A 14,328-nucleotide genomic window follows, 5' to 3' on the forward strand; every position below is an offset into this window, starting at 1 on the left:
TAGAACAGGGGGGGAGTTTTTAACCCGGCGATGAGCCGCCTCCCCTCAGGGAGGGGACGTTCACACACAGAACAGAGGGGGGGAAAGTTTTTAACCTGGCGACGAGCCGCCTCCCCTCAGGGAGGGGACGTTCACACACACACACGCACACATGCACACACACACAGAACGGGGGGGGGGAGTTTTTAACCTGTCCCTGCCTCTCCAAATAGAGAGAGAGAGAGACACCCCGTCAACATGTTTCAGCCAGCTTTTTAAAAAAAGCAGGGACAGAATCCTCCATTCCTCCCCACCTAATTTTAAAAGCAAGCAGCCAGTCTTCCAAAAGCATATTTTAAACACACACACAGAGCCGTGAATGAGGTTTTCCCACAAAATACAGTGTTTTAAAAGCAGGTTAAAAACAGAGAATGACAGACAGAAAAACAGCCATTCCTCCTACAAAGCCCCGTTTTTTTAAAAAGCAAAAAACGTTTGGAGTGCCCATGGCTACATAACACCCCCTTCCCCCTCCCTCCCCTGGCTGTCTTCCAACTGGTGAGTGCATTGCTGCTCCGTGGTTGGAAGGAAGCCCTGCTGATCAAGGCAAGCTGGGCTTCCATTCGGGTTTTCAGGGTGACAGGAGGGCAAACTCAGCTCAGGCATTCCCCTGGCTCCGTTGCCAGGGGAATAGATTACTGGCGCCGGAGTGACTGGATCTCCGATCAGATACCAATCGCCCCTATGAAGCCCCCCCCCCAAACGCTGGATCGGTCGCTATGGACGGCACCGATCCGCCGGGTCCCGATCGAGCGAACGCCATTATCGTGGGTATTTTTCTATCGTAATGCCAATCGTGCCCATCTCTAGTCAGGACACCTGAGCTGGAAAGGGAAATCTGTGAAAAAACATTGTTGCTTTAACCAAAGTATTATATAAAACACCTCTCACTCTTAAGGAATGTAAACATTGAAACTAAGCTGCAAGAAAACTATTTTGCCTATTACTTTTAAAGTATTCTGTTCTACCAACAAATTTTTACCTCTGCATTTCATCCTCTAACTGTCCATATTCCATCCCTGCCTGTTCAATAAAGTTGCTGTTTCTCTTGAGAGTGATTCAGCCTCTAGTACCATTTCATACAAAGAAGAAGAGGGCTCCTGCTTTTCCTCTATCAAGTTTGTGGGCTGGGCTAAAAAGCCAAAAATATATCTGCTTACGCAGGGTGGGATAAAAAGAACATTACAACCATAAACAGACACACGCTACTTGGGGCTGCTCAGCCATAGCAAGCAAATTTGGATTTTGACAGGAAAATCTGTCTCAGTGTGGGGGAGAGAAAGATAATAGACCCAAAGATTAATAATTGGAAAGGCAAGAGGTAAAAGCATTCTTCACTTCTATTTTACTACTTGCTACTATTTCGTCACTCCAATCTTATATAAAGAGAGATCAAGTTACCATGATATCTGTGAGAATAGGGAAATGTATGTATTTTTGTCATGTATACCTGCATCCATGCCATTCTTGTATTATCTGCCATTATTGTATTCTGCTGTTGTATTATCTGCCATTGTTATGTTAGATGCCATTGTGTTGTGTTCTGCAAGCATCAAGCATTCATGCCATTGTTGCATTCTACATTTTATACTGAGAGTAGCACCCATGCCATCATTATGTGGTGCATCTTACCCTACATTTTAAACTCATACTAATATAATGCCAAAGTTCAAAGCAAAGCACAGCAAAGCTCAATACTGTATCTATGTTATATAAGTCACCTGAAGGTGTTCAGACTGTTAATACTAATTTCTAGAGGAGCAAGTGGCTTCTTTGTTATCTCTAAGAAATATGCACTTTCACTTTTGAGTGGCCTTGGACTGAAGCTGCAGCTGTGTACTGAAATGTATCTTTTCACAGGGAGGAATAATTCCAGTCTGTACTTTGTCTAGACTAAACTGCTTTGTTCCCATGTAACTTTTTAGGTTTTTGCTCCTGAATGCAAAGGTTCCCCTATATCAGTAGTCTTATTGTTTGATTAATTGCTTCTGTCAACTTCTACCTATGAGTGCATAACTGAACTGAATAGATCTCTAAATAAAGTTTCTTCAACCAATGCACCTGCTTGCTTGCTGTGAGGGGCTTGGGGATCTAACTACCAGGGACTGACACCCTAGGACTGACAATTTTCCAGCTTTAGTGAATGCAAAGACATACCCTCAAAAATCTGGATTTCCAATTGTGTTTATTTAAGCTGGAAAATGAGTGTTGCCCTATTCATACAATATGGTGACCATATGGATCCAGAGGACTGTGCATAGCATGATCTCCTTTTCTGAGAGGTTAGATCACCAAAATCATGATTGAGCAGGTTATAGTCAGGAGCAAAAGGTGAACGTTTAGACCTAGGAACTTGAGGAAAGGGCAGAAGCACTGTAGATGCTTAAGGACAATTATAGCATTGGGAAACGAAGAGAAACAAAGGCCTCTGAGGAGGAATGATAAAAAGGAAAGCAAGTCAAGAGGAGGTTGCTGTATCTCAGATAATGAAGCATAGGTGAAAGTTTAGGCAATATGTCCCAAGAGGAAAAGAGCCTACTTGTGACTGATGGATTTTGAATATATACATTTGCACAAGAATCATCTGTATGAGGTGGAGGATATTTTTGTAAAGGGTGGATAAAGCAGGCAAACCAAGAGGAAGAAACTAGACATGGGCATGAAGAGCATTACAAATGCAAAAAACTCACGAACAGCCCGTGCGTTTGTTCGCAAACAAGCCATTCGTGAGGCGCCATTGTAAACGAACAAGTGGTCGTCACAAGCCTGGTTCATTATGTTCATCCGCTGTTTGTGAAGCCAGACAGTCAGGCACCTTCAGTCAATTCCCTTGGCAATGGAGGCAGGGACTCCCTGAACTCTGTCTGCACTCCTTCTGTCGCCCTGGAAACCCCAATCTAAGCCCAATTTAGCTTGATGGGCAGGTCTTCCGTCCAAGTGTGAAGCTCCAAATCGGTTACAATTGATTATATGGGACCAGAGACTGGGAGAGGGAGGGGGGTGTTCTGTAGCCATGGGCACTTCAATCTCATCCCTGCAAACCCTCTTAGGCAGTTCTGACTGCCAACCACAGACCTCCTGTTTTCTCAATGAGACCTCTGGTTATAAAAGGGCACTGTGCTCCCAGTTCTGGCTTTCAGTTTCAGCAGGCAGTGGAGTGGGACAGAGCTGTTGCTAGCCTTTTGGGAGAGAAACAGGGAGAATGCATTGGAGCTGGGATTTTTTCTGTGTGTGGTGGGTGGGATAGGGATCTGTCCTCTCTGGTTCCAGGGCTGCTGCCAGGCCCTGGGGCCAAGCTCAGTGGGCACCTTGGCTGAGGGCTCACGCTGATTATTAGTGCCTGATCTGAACAGGTTTCTGGAAGTGCTAGGCTAGGACTATACCCCCTCCTTCTGGTTCCAGGGCTGCTGCCAGGCCTTGGGGCCAAGCTCAGTGGGCACCTCAGCTGAGGCTTCACCCTGATTATTAGTGCTTGATCTGGTCAGGTTTCTGGGAGTGCTGGGCTAGGGCTCTAGCCCCTTCCCTCTGGTTCTAGGGCTGCTGCCAGGCCCTGGGCCAAGCTCAGTGGGAACCTCACCCTCTGTGGTGGAACTGGAATGACCCTTCACAACGACCTCTCCTGTCCTGCCCCCCCATCATGTCTGCGAAGGCAGGAATGTGGGTCATGTCAGCCTCCACTGCCTTTGAACACATGGGACTACCATGGCACTGCCACCACCTTTGGGCCTTCCTGGTCCAGCTCTGCAATGCGGCCAGGAAGTCTTTGTCCTTGTCTCCCTGAGAAGTTCCCTGGCGGTCCCTCTTTCAACCTCTCCCTCTCTGGAACCTCTCAGACCCCTCCCAATGACCTCTCCTCACCTGTCCTTCCCATCCCTTCTGCAGAGGCAGGAAGGTCAGCTGCTGCCGCCTTTGGGCACGTGGAGCTACCATGGCACTGCTGCCACCTTTGGGCCTTCCCGGAACGGCTCCGCAATGCATTTGTGACAAACAACCCTTTGTCCTCCTCTCCCCAACAAAGTCCCGGATGTTCCCTCTTTCAACCTCTCCCCCTCTGGATGGAACCAGTACAACCCCTCCCAATGACCTCTCCTGTCCTGTCCTGCCCATCCCACCCTTTCCATGAAGGCAGGAAGGTGGGTGATGTCAGCTGCTGCCACTTTTGGCCACAAGAGACAGCTCTGCTGCTGTTGCTGATGGGGTTGTACCACATGGTCCCCCCCTTTCCATGGCACCTGCTGTCCCCTCTGAGCAGGGAGGAATGGGTCCCTCCCACCCTTTCCATGAAGGCAGGAAGGCGGGTGCTGTCTACTGCTTCTGCTTTGGGTCATGAGGGGAAGCTCAAGAGCTGTTGCACATATGGTTGTGCAGCATGGGGCCCCCTATCCATGGGCACCTGCTGTCCCCTCTGAGCAGAGGGGAATAGGTCCCTCCCACCCTTTCTGTGAAGGCAGGAAGGTGGGTGCTGTGCTGCTGCTTTTGGGCATGAGAGGGAGCTCAAAAGCTTTTGCTGATATGGTTGTGCTGCACGGTGCACCTATCCATGGGCACCTGCTCTTGCCCCTGTGTATGGAGGGGATGGGACCCGTGACTCACTTCCTTTCCACGAAGGCAGGAAGGTGAGTGATGTTGGCAGCAGCCCCCAGTTCGACACAGGGGGGGGCGGAGAAGCCTCTCCAGCAGCAACCCGCACACTCCTTCAGGGTGGATGTTGGGGTCCTCTGTCCCAGTCCTGCTGCACAATGTGGCCAGGGAGACTCTGTCCTCCTCTCCCAGACAAGTACCCAGTTCCTCTTTCTACCTCTCCCTCTCTGGAACCACTCCAACACTTCCCAACAACGTCTCATGTCCTGTCCATCCCATCCTTTCTGAGAAGGCAGAAAGGTGAGTGATGCTGGCGACAGCCTCCACTGCAACACAGGAGAGGTGGACAAGCCTCTGCCGGAGCAGTCTGCGCAAATTGACACGGTGGATGTTGGGGTCCTCTTTGTCCTCCTCTCCCTGTCAAGCTCCCCATCCCTCTTTGAACCTCGCCCTCTCTGGAACTGCTCTGAACCTTCCCAACGACCTCTCCTGCCCGGTCCATCCCGTCCTTTCCATGAAGGCAGAAGGGTGGGTGATGACTGCTTCCGCCACTGATAAGATCAGTGGGTTTCAAAGATGAAGGCTCACAAACGTTTGGGTGTTTCCCGGTCCTGCTCTGCAAGGCAGCCAGGAAGTGGTACCCTCTGTCCTTCTCTCCCTGACAAGTTCTGCAGGAAAGTGCAGTGCAGTACTCTGAGGCCTGGCGGGCAGGCGGGCACATAGGGGGTGCTGCCAGCAAGTGGCCTGACCCCCCATCCTCTAGAGGGGAGGCAGCTTGCCATCGCCTCCCCGAGCCCACCAGGCCCAGTGGCTGCACTCATCACCCACATCCCTGTCTGCGCAGGAAAGTACAGTGCAGTACTCTGAGGCCTGGAGGGCGGGCGGGCACATGGGGGGTGCTGCTGGTGAGTGGCTGGATCCCCCACCCTCTAGAGGGGAGGTGGCCCACCTTCGAGTCCTCCACTTGTAAACAGGGCCAAAGTCAACTGATGGCTCCAATTGTATCAAATGGGAGTTTCCTGGGAGCGTTGGATTTGGGAATGTATAAGTCCAAGATCCGTATTGCAATCGTGACCAAACTTGGGTGATGGCTGGAGGGGAGCCTGCTGAATACTCCCTGTGAATATGGGCTCTCTAAGTCCACGAACAACAAACACCGAACACGTTCGTTAATGGGACATGTTCGTTACTGTTCATCTGTTCGTGTTTGTCGACGGCAACGAACTACGAACAGCATGTTCGGGGTTTTTTTCCATTCATGCCCATGTCTAGAAGAAACTCATACAAAAATGAAGTAATCCAAGAAGGGATGGAATCAACAAATAAACAAAAGAGCAGGGCTATAAATACATATAAATTTGGACTTATTTCCACCTTTGCCACAGTTTACATCTAACAATAAAATAATACAAAAGAAAATGGTTCCAATATATGAGGATGTCTGTCGTGAATATGTCATATTAATCAAATGTGACTGCAAGGGCCAGACTGGATGAAATATGAGAGATCTATTTCATTAATGGAATTCCCAAACATTTTTATTGGTAAAGAACACCTGCAGAACTCCCTGATTTTATCTTTTATCCCCAAGGAGCTCACAGCTGCATATTTAGTTCTTCCTTCCTCATTTTGTCTTCACAACAACACTGTGAGGTAGGTTAGGCTCAAGGTCTCCAAGTGAGCTTCATGGCAAAGTTCGAATTTGAACTTAAATTGAGGCCACTGTGGTTAGGGAAGATGAGAGTTTAACCCTTTACCTTTGCCCATTAGTGTCCTCAAATGAGTCTCTAGAGTTGCTAATTAGTTCATTGGGAGAAAGTACAGATTAAGCCCAAAGTAGAAAGAAGTACTGTTTATTAAACAAGTACATTCATTAAGTGCTAAAGACACACAACCACATTCTAGATAGCAAATGCAATATGGATTGCTGTGTTGTTTGAAGGAATATCATATTTTCTTCTGGTATAGAATATAGTGCATTAAAAGCAGTTGTGGCCACAACCAAACAATTAACTGAAACCAAATGGTATGTAATGCAAATACTCTCAAGAGTAATCATATGAAAAGTGTTAACTACACCACAAATGCAATACTGATTTTATAACTTTGTGATTTTGACCATAGAATTTTAGGAATTAGAAGCTTTGAGTTTAGCTTCCTCTCACAAAGCAACAGGGGGTGTGCACCCAAATAGATTTGAGTTTCCTGCTCTGGGATTCGAATGTTTTAGCTGCTTCGGTATGCTCCATAAATATTTGGGAATCTTTACAGAGCACACTGAAGCTCAAAGCAGCACTTTTCTTGCCATTTGCAAACTGCAAGAAAAGTGTTGCTTTCAAGCTTCCTGCCCTGCTGCCTTTTTTATTTGATGGGAGAGGGAGGGGGGAACCTCCCCCCTCTCCCATCAGGTGAAAAAAGCGGCAGGAAGGAGTTTGAAAGTAACAAACTTGTAAGCGGCAAGAAAAGTGTTGCTTTCAATGGGCTTCCTGCATTGCCAGTTTTTTCACTTTTCTTGCAAGTGGCAAGAAAAATGTTGCATTCAACAAGCTTCCCACCCCACTGCCTTTTTTACCTGAACATCAAAATTTTCTTTTGGGATGATTGGGAGAGGGGGGATGCAGGGGAGGAGTGAGAAGGCAGTGGTCTAGAAGCAGCAGTTAGACAGCCATAGTAAGCAAGGGTAAGAAATGTGTATGTAGAGATGTTTTTATTACAGTCAATCACCCAGATGAACAGACAAGCTGGTTTTCAACAGCAACTGCTCACCCAAGAGAATCTACAACACTGCTTTTCCATTTCCAGCTTCTCTGTTAAGCCAGGTGATTAGTTGCATTAAAAACATCTAAAAGATTTCCAGCTGTGTGCATGCCTTTCTCCTCTGCTTGTGCTCTAATTGTATAGAACGTTGGCCAAAAACATTCAGTGCCTATTTACATGTAATTCTTATATTATTTGTACCTGCAGTTCACTTCGTGTTGCCAGCAACGGCTAATATTCACATGGAAGAAAATCTCATTCTGTAAACTCACTTTGCATTCCTGTTCTTTGTAGCTAATGGATTCGAGTGCCTCCTTTGTCACATGACAAAGTATCCAATCAGTGCCCACAAGAAAGGAGGCAGAGGCAAGAGACCAAACATCTCTGGCAAAAATGCCTTGACCCGGAAAAACAACATTGGAACAGTATAAAAAAAAACATGGATAATATTTGAAGAAACATGCAAATCTTTCCTGATGAATTGCAAGAAAGTTCACCGAGAAAACAGCAACTATTCTCCTGCTAAAACTTGCAGAGAAAATATAAGAGAAATGTAAAGCTTTATAGAAAGGACTGTGGTTATTCTTTCTGTACATAATTTCTAACTGTTCAATAGCTATTGTGCCTGGCTATTTTTTCTGCTTTGTTTCTGTGTGGTTGGCCACACCTCTTGCATCAACACATGAAAACGGTGCTAGAAATCCCCTAGAGATGGCTACCAACTGCCTGGCCTTCCTACGCAGGTCACACAAGAACAGCAACAGTATTCTCCTTGCAAATAGTTCAGTCATTTGGTCTGTGCATTTTGCTTACAGAAGGGAAAAAAGGGCTTTCCAAAGAATAAAGCTTTATCACTGTTAAAGGCTTCTTCTGTTTGGCTTTGTGATACCTTTGGGAGAAATTTGCTTCCTGACTTGTTCTGGAACAGCTGCCATTTCTTGACTGTAACTTGGGCTTGGAAAAGCATACAAAAGCATTTTTTGTGCATATGTGCATAGTCAATATTTCCATCGTATCCACAAAAGTGAGACAATTAGAAAGGTATTCCCATATGAGTGTCTATGAGAACACTTACATTTTTTAGAAAATAAAAACTGCATTGAGAAACTGCATCACTTATTGAGAAGGACACCAGCTTGGGATCAGTAACAGAAATCCCATTAAACTGAATTGCAGACTCAGAGGGCAAACTACACATTATAGTTTTCCAAAAGTTGTGTTTGTGTTCCCTGAAATTACTTTCAATCAATCAGTCATATGTCACCTATATTCAGGGGGCCCAGTTTCAACAGGACCATGGTATGTGGGGAAGAGAAGGCGTTGTGATATAGCCTGATCTTGTCAGATCTTGGAAGCTAAGCAGGGTCGGTAGGGCAACCACCAAGGAAGACTTCACTGAGGAAGGTACAGGCAAACTACCTCTTCTTCTCACTTGCCTTAAAAGCTCCTTGCTGAGGTTGCCATTGCGACTTGACAGCATGCATATGTGGGCGCGTGTCTGTGAGGGTAAAGTGGCTTCTGCCTTTCCTCCACTGTTTTCCAGACCCCAAACAGTTCTGGGGGTTGGTGCTATCTGCCCCCTTGGGGAGCTCTTCATTTAGCCCATCACTACACGTGCAGCTCTCAAAGGGGCAAATTGCACCCCTCTGGGACATTCTGCAGTGGAAAAATAGCATAGAGGAAAGGGCTGAAGCCCTTCCTCCCTGCATACTTTAGTCCTGATCTCATTCGGGTTCTACATGCTTCGAAATTGAGTTCCTAGGAACTTGCAGCTGACTAATTGAAAGTTGAGAAGCCCAGACACCACCTATAGGCTTCCGTGGTTTGTGTGCTATTAAGTGCAACACAAATCTACCTATGCTCTGGCCTTCCATATATTTTTCAGAAGACACTGGAGGATCATGTACTTTCCTGCTTTTTAAAAAACTGCCTATTTGGACCATATATTAATTTGTGGTGGAGGGAGGTGTGTGCAGGAGGGGCTTTCAAAGTGGAAGGCTTTCCAAATAAAGAGAGCAGAGGTGAGTGAAATATCAGTTTTTGAACTAAAAGTAATCAGATCAGAAGTGGAAATCACCAGGGAGGTTTTATTTGGCAAGACCAAGGACCTACGTATACATGACAAGGTCTTCATGGCGGTCCTCTCCCTCGTGTCCCCCAATGTCATGTTGACCAGACATTTACTATGAGTTGGGGAGGGGATTTTTTTTAAAAAAAATTTATTTTTAATTTCTAACAAAGAACTACAAAAAACTACAGAAATATAAAGGAAAAAAGGGGACTGGGGAAAAGGGAAGAGCAACATATAAACAGAAAACACACACTACATCTACATGTCTTGTATTCCCTTCATACTGCAATTTTTCTTTAAAGTTAACTTTCTAATATGCTATCAGATTGGTAGATCTTATAAAATACAGACTACATTCAGGATCAGGTCTTCTTCCCGGCCCCCCTGCGTCTCGGTCTCAGTTCTCTCTGTGCAGCTACAATAGCTGCGCTCGTTCCCTCCTCCCCCCCATTCTCCCCTTCAGACTTTGAACTTTCTTCTTGCTGGAACTTCTGATGGTTAAACAAAAAGTCCCTCAGCTGTACTTCCGATGTTAACTTGTAGGTTTGATCCTTGTATCTGAACCAGATGCCTTCCGGAAACAACCATTTGTATTTTACTTCACATTTCCTCAGGAAAGCCGCAAATCTTTTATATTTAAATCTTCTTTTACGAGCCAAAAATGGAACATCCTTCAATATCTTAACCTTATTGCCCAGATAGTCCAAGTCCACATTATACAAATTATATAAGATGGTGTCCCGAGTCTTCAGTTGGGGAGGGGATTTTGATTGTGACCATGGCACAAGGAGAAGGGGCTTAAGCCCCCTCTACACACACACTCCATTTTTCTGACCTGAAATGGCTGTCAGAAGTCACTATTCACCCTGTTGGGGAACTTTACAGACAGCCCATCTCTACAGGTAAGTTCCCCCCCCAAGAGGTAAATAGTGGCTCCCTGGGGCCATTTCAGGTGGGGGAAAAGGTGTGGGGAGAGAGGAGGCATAAGATTCCTCTCCCTGCACACTACATACCTAATCTGGATTGGGCAGCCATTTGCCTGAGAATAAAGTCTGGGCACTGAACTCCTAACAACTCTAGTCAATAGGACAGGGAAGGACCTGGTGACTGCGTCTTTGGAGATCCAGTGTGAACTAGTAGATGTGCTGCTGTATAGCTCTTTGCCTTCAGCTGGATTCTACTTGTATATTTGTAAATAAGCAAACATTACAAAGACACAGTAAGTCTCCAGTGCTGTTTCTTCCAAAGGAAGCCAAACCAAGGTAGCCCTGTCCCTGGAACTCCTTGCTGCTCTGGGAAGTGGGGAGCATATAACAGTATGTATGAGCTGCAGCTGTAGTTATGAGAATTCATGCTTGCCATACCACTGATCTCACACTCTAACCAGTGCTGCCAAATGTGAGAGAGGTCTTGTAAAATTAAGAGAACCAAGTGCCTCTCAAAAGTATTGCGAACATGGACACTCTTATATATAAAATATACATGACTTCAGGTTTTTCCAGAACAACGTTAATGTCAAAGCCACTGTTTTAAGGAGGACAACATGGCAAACATTCCTGATGTGACTGGGGAGTCTCAAAACAAAAGTGAGAGTAAGATAGTGTGCAGGGCAACTGGTGAGAGGGCAAGCCTTCCCCACTTCCAAAGTATTGTTGCCCCAGCCAGGGGTGGTCAGCTGTGGAAACAAAGTATATGTGTACCTTCTCCATGTAATAGAAGCAGAGCTTGGTTGGCTAAATTGCAGCACTACAGGGGAAGCAGAGTGGGGAAAGACAAGTTTTATGCAAGGGAAATCCTGAACTCCTTTAAATAGGTTGAGGTATATAAAGAGACACTGGTACCAGAAGTGAGAAATGGCAGAGGAAGATGGTAATAGTATTCCTCAGAGAACCTATCTTGAAGTGAAGCAGCTTATGACACTGAAGAAATACCAGAGGAGGTCAAGGTTAGAATCAAGGATCATTCTGTCAGGGCTTGCAGCGGCTGCCGCTGGGCGGGGCGTTGGGCGGTCTGCTCCTGACATCAAAGGGGGGCCAGGGATTCTGCAGGACCCTGCTCTGTGGAAGGAGGGGCAGTATACATCACCCAGACTCCCTCTCAATCCACTCACTGGCCTGCTCAACCTGTGCCACTCACCCTCTTTGGCCTCTGCCATCTCCTCCTCCTTCATCTGCTCTCCTCACCTCTGCTCTCGCACTGCTCTGCTCTCGCTCCACACCATCACTCCTTACTCACACCCACCACCTCAGAGCTCTTCCTAGCCACCTTATATAGGGTTTCCTTTCCCCGCCCTGCCCTCCTTCTAGGCTTGTTCTCTCTCCTGACTTGGCCCAGCTGTGCCTTCCCTCAGGTGTTTCCCTCCTGCCACTAATCCCTTCTGGGCTTCCTTGCCTTGCTGGCAGGGTGGGGTTGAATGCGAGCCATCCCCAGCTGAGGTCTCCTTGGCCTTGCTCACGAGGAGCTGCCCCAGTAGGCCTTTGAACTGCTGAGCTTGCCTGGCCTTGCTCACAAGGAGCTGCCCCAGCCAGCTTCTGCGCTGCTGAGCTTGCCTGGCCTTGCTCGCGGGGAATTGCCCTGGCCAGCCTCTGGGCTGCCTGCTCATTGATGCTGGGCGGGGCTGCCCATCTCCTCCCCCAGAATGCCTGTGGCAGCTCCACCTGGAGGGGCTTGGCTCGGCTCCTAGCAACTCCTGAGCCAGGCTGCTGTCCTCTAGCCGGGGTGTGGCTCTGGGCTGTAGTGGCTGCTTCTCCTCCTTGGCTGGTAAGGGTTCTGTTTCGGCTGCTGCTGGGTCCCTATTCCCCCTGCCTTGGCCCTTTCCCTCTGTCCTGCTTAGCCCCCTCTCTTCCCCCTGGAGGGTGGGACTGGCTGGTCTCCCCCTGCTCCCTCCAGCCCTCTGAGGCTTTGGCCTTTCGCCCCTTCCCCCTGGAGTGGGCAGGTCCTGGACCTGGTTGCTGGCTGGGGTGGTAGGGCCACTGCCTCCCGGTTGCCTCCCACTGCTCCCTCCTGGCAAGTCTGGGGGCTGGGACCCAGACCCTGGACAGATTCCAAGTTTTTGTAGGCCCTGGGAGACAAACTACAATTGGCCCCCTTTGGTGCAGCCCCTTTCTCCTCTAACCATACCCTTCCCTTTGGCTCCTCCCCTTCGGTTCTGCCTTTTCTTCTTTTATGACTCCTTTTTCCATTTCAATTTGTTTACTCTTGTAGAGAAATTATATAAAATTTTGCTTTCTACGTAACCTTTTATTACTTTGCATAAAATAATATAACTTAGATGTAACTGTGATATAACAAATATATTTATTTTTCCATAACTATATTCCTTTAAACATCATTCATTGCATATGATGTTTGCAAACTAAATCTAACTAATTATAAGCCAAATCATATGATAGTCAAGGTCAAGCCAATGGTGCATGCAGAGATGTGAAGGCCTGGAAAAATTCTAAAAAATTGCCTCCTCTAGGTGCATTTCATTAAACACTTTCCGCCTTTTTTTTCAGCAGCAAAATGGCTAATCACAGTATCAAAATCTACATATTCTGCTTCACGTGATTCGACTGATAGGAATACTAGGGCATTAAGTCAATCTTGGGACATTTGTGACTTGAGATAGTACTTAATTAACTCCAACTTGCTAGCACTCCTTTCAACTGACGCAATTGAAACAGAAATTGTCAGCAACAACTGCAAAACTGCAACTGTATTTGGGAATGCAGGGCTCGGACAATGAAATGTGAGGTAGTGAAAGGTCTTCTGTGGGAATAAATGGTCTGTGGCAGCATCTTAGCCAGTATCTTAAGTTCCTCCAATAAGTCCTATCAACCACAGGATCAGAAAAATCCAAACACCAATTTTATAATTCAGCCACATCACTAAGATTTCTTAATGTCATTAAGAAATCCCAATATGGATTTTTAGAAAAACAAATATTTTCTCTGTTTCCTCCAGGACAGTTTTAAGTAGAGATTTGAATAATGTTTGTTCACAGTTGCTACAGGATTTAATAACTATGGCATATCTGCTTGTTGACATGCTGCCTACTTACAACCTTTGTCTGAGCATATCCTAACTTTTTTGCATGGTCTGAGTATAAGATATTCAGCAGGGATATCAAGTTGTTCACATATACTTGCAGCTTTACTCTCTGTCTGTTTTAAACCTGACTATAAATACTCTCTTAAACCATCTGTCACAGATTTAACTAGGGCAATAACACTGGAATGGTCCATGCTTTTGCACTGAACAGCAAGGTTGATTTTGTTTACCTGACATAGAATGTCATACCATATGCATAACAAGAGAACAGAACTGTATGTGCAAAGATGGTTGGGTACATTTTTTTCCCTTCATGTACCCATCATCATCAAGATAAAATGGAGGGGAGAAGAACACTGTAGACCACTTTGAGTCCCCACTGGGGAGAAAGATCGGGTATAAATGAAGAAAATAAATACCTCTAAAGAACCCTGAGAGGTAGGTTACACACCACTATGGTGACTCGCTCAGTATTACACAGTGCACCCTAGATCAAGACTGAGAGATGAATTTTTAAAAACCTAGCTTCAAAAGTCCAGGTCTAATGCTACCATGAAGTGGTTCTCCCACAAATCACTGTTCCAACCCAATATGCTATAGGTAAACCAGTGCAAAGGTTGATAATTACTGGGTAGAACAGTATTTTGTTAGTACATGGAAAAGAATGACTTCATGCTGTTTGGGTCACACTTAGAATGTACAAATTAGATCACATAGGCCATGGTAGTTCACTGGGGACAAAATCAAACAGAAGCAATAGCAAAACATCCAATTTATTAGGGCTATCAAAGTCACAGCTAGCTTTGGAATTTTATTTTAAAAATTAATCTCAGGGTTTCACCATG

Source organism: Eublepharis macularius, chromosome 4 (assembly GCF_028583425.1).
Source record: "Eublepharis macularius isolate TG4126 chromosome 4, MPM_Emac_v1.0, whole genome shotgun sequence".
NCBI classification, from domain to species: Eukaryota; Metazoa; Chordata; class Lepidosauria; order Squamata; family Eublepharidae; genus Eublepharis; species Eublepharis macularius.